The sequence below is a fragment of the Rhipicephalus sanguineus genome, chromosome 10 (assembly GCF_013339695.2).
Source record: "Rhipicephalus sanguineus isolate Rsan-2018 chromosome 10, BIME_Rsan_1.4, whole genome shotgun sequence".
Lineage (NCBI taxonomy): Eukaryota > Metazoa > Arthropoda > Arachnida > Ixodida > Ixodidae > Rhipicephalus > Rhipicephalus sanguineus.
Window position 1 is genome coordinate 79,713,210 of NC_051185.1, and position 2,746 is coordinate 79,715,955.

Sequence of the window (2,746 nt, forward strand, 5' to 3'; positions counted from 1 at the left end):
TGATGGAGAACGCACGCACGTTTCACGAACCCGTGTGCATGCGTGGATGAGGTTCTTGACAGTTCTTGAACGAGGTCATCACCACCGTGATCAGTGAGCCCTAACACTGATTGACTTGTTATCGGATCCGGTCGTGAGAGCGGTTGAGGGAGGGGTCCATGTGCAGTGAAGTATGAGGTATAGTACAGCTGTTGGAAACTGTGAATACCTCGGTCCTTTCGTCGACAAACTGTCTGTCGACAAACTATCTGTCGAGCTGGTAGGCCTGGATAGTGATACGCAGACAAACATCAGTGGATGGCGCTTGTCATATTCATAGACTATACCTGGGCGTATGTGGCCCTACATAGCCTAGTCTACAGAGCGGCTGTCAATCAATACGGCATCAATCCTCGGCCAGCATGAGACCACGCCCAGCCTCGTAGAAGAATGAAGAGGACACTGCGCCGTTCTGGCGGACTGAGTGCACTTTACTGGCGCGATGATTGTGAATATCATACGTAATTTTCGTTATTGCATCACTCCGGGGTCGAGCAATGCTTGAGTATAGCTTGCCTGATCATAGGAATTCAAATGTAATGTTTATTAGACTGCTATAAAAGTGGTGCGAACACGGGAACCACCGACGTTAATCTAATATGATGCCGGTATCGTAGGAGTATCATGCAGTTTTCATTACTTTCTTTCAAAATTAGATAGCCAGCACCACAACCGCACTTGACGTTGCACCACCATTAACGCTTGTATAGGCTGCTTTTCAAACCAGTTTATTGACCTGGCGTGGCTCTGTGGCAAAATACCTGATGCCATGCAGAATTCTTGGTTCGATTCCTGCTGGGATCCTAAGTTTCATTCTTTCCATTGTTCGGGGTCAACGCTACTGATGTCGGTTTTTCTTAACGTTGTCGCATTTAAGTTACACATGTCTGTTGTCGCCGTTCCTTGGTAGATATAAACTGTCAGTCCACCTGATACCCGTTCATCGCGGCCCGTGGTAAACGGGTATGTTCCACACGTGTCTGGAGGAAAGGGTTTCACGACTTACGCGACAGGAGTTTCGCGTTATTCATGTCATGACCCGACCGTCATATTCGTGAAATCTTCTTACCCCTCCATGCCAATTTTGGTCTACACCAAGTTAAGAGGCTGATCATGAAAACACGCAGCGTAGGCGGCTAGATAGATAAATAGGTAGATAAATAGATAGATAGATACGTAGATAGAAGCGCTCAAACTATCAAAGGTTCGCTAAGAAATGCTTCGCATTTGAAAATCTTAGGTTCTAGTGAGAATCCAGCCCAGGCAGTGTGCGTGGCAAGCAGGTGTTCTGCCACAGGGCCACTGCATTCCTTGGAACTGCACTAAAGTTGAATTTAATGCTTCACAACATACGCGTCCTGTGTACAGGTGTCAGAGTACGAGATGTAATATCGCAGTAAAACGGGGTGCACGCGTATATTGCCATCCGGCGTAACACCATGTGAACTGCAAACCGAGTTAGTGGTTTAAAGCAGGCCACCCATTTCAAAAGGCACACACAATACTGCGCGTATTCCCTTAGGAACTCGTAGTGGGTGCATCACAACTTCGAAAAAGTATCACGCGCGTAATGGCTGCTGTTGGATTACAAATGGTATACACATAAGTGCGCGCATTCTCTTACACACACGTAGTGGGTACACTGTTGTCATAAAAGTGCTGCTGAAGCAGGCGGAAACCTTTACTTTTACTATAGGTATGTCGTGTGTGTGTGTGTGTGTGTGTATGAGACCGGGCGACTGAACATAATGACAAGCGAAACAGAGCAGGATGAGGAGGTGTCGGATATCGCTATCGCGTTCACCACTTAAAGGCGAAGATTCAGAGTCCCCAGTTTTCGTTTTGAGTTTCACTGTAAACCATTTATGCTGTTGCGTTGTAAATAATATTGAATAAAACTCTGTTCTTATGAGCTCAATATCTGACACGGGTCCTATTGGTCCCAAGATATTAAACTTATTTTGGATTAGGGTGGAGTGCTTGAAGCTTGCTTCACCTCCGCTACGGGTTAGCCAGTTTGCACTATCTCCGGAATCGGCCTGTTCACCTCCGCAGGGGCGAGAAAATTGCGGTCTAAAATGAGGTGAATGTTTGACTGTACTCGCGCACCATCTCTGTCATACAGTTGCGCAGGCAGCAATCTTTTGTGGTGGGGGGGGAGCAGATGGTTCAGCCATCATTTGAGTATCTTAGTGCGTGCGTTGTACTTGTGCGCGTATAAACACCCCTGCAAAACTGATAAATTTAAGGGGTTCGACCCCTCCCCCCCCCCCCCCGCCACACTCACCGCCATGTCTACTAGCGGCGCGGACTTGCACTCCTATTTACATATAAACCCCATAAAGTGGACAAGAGGATGACCGCCGTCGTTCCTCGGTGGTAGAGCATCAGGCGTGTTATTCGACAGTCGCAGGTTCGGTGCCTGCCAGCAGCAAGTTATATTTTCGTCCACTTTATTTGTTCACATTTACATCACAATGACTAAATTACTTGTCTGTTACTTCTAATTCGAGAGTTTAAGAACTGGGCACCGAAGCCACTGTGTCCGCTAGCTGCGTTGGATAGGCTGCTCTTGCTTTCGGAGTATCAGCAGAGCTTGAGAACTGGGTAAAACGCAGGCTGCGTTGGGTCAGACGCACGGGGTGTCACATGTGGCCACGGTGTAAGAAAAATAATTTAGGTGTGGACACTCCGCCTGACGGCGCGT

The 2,746-nt window shown here is 47.6% G+C and overlaps 1 non-coding gene across 1 annotated transcript; it reads left to right on the forward strand.

Annotated features, from left to right (window-relative positions):
- Nucleotides 1–1,895: 1,895 nt before the first annotated feature.
- LOC119372816 (U2 spliceosomal RNA) lies at nt 1,896–2,087 on the forward strand. The gene has a single exon (XR_005179708.1). It is a non-coding gene; the product is annotated as a U2 spliceosomal RNA (small nuclear RNA).
- The last annotated feature ends 659 nt before the right edge of the window (nt 2,088–2,746 follow it).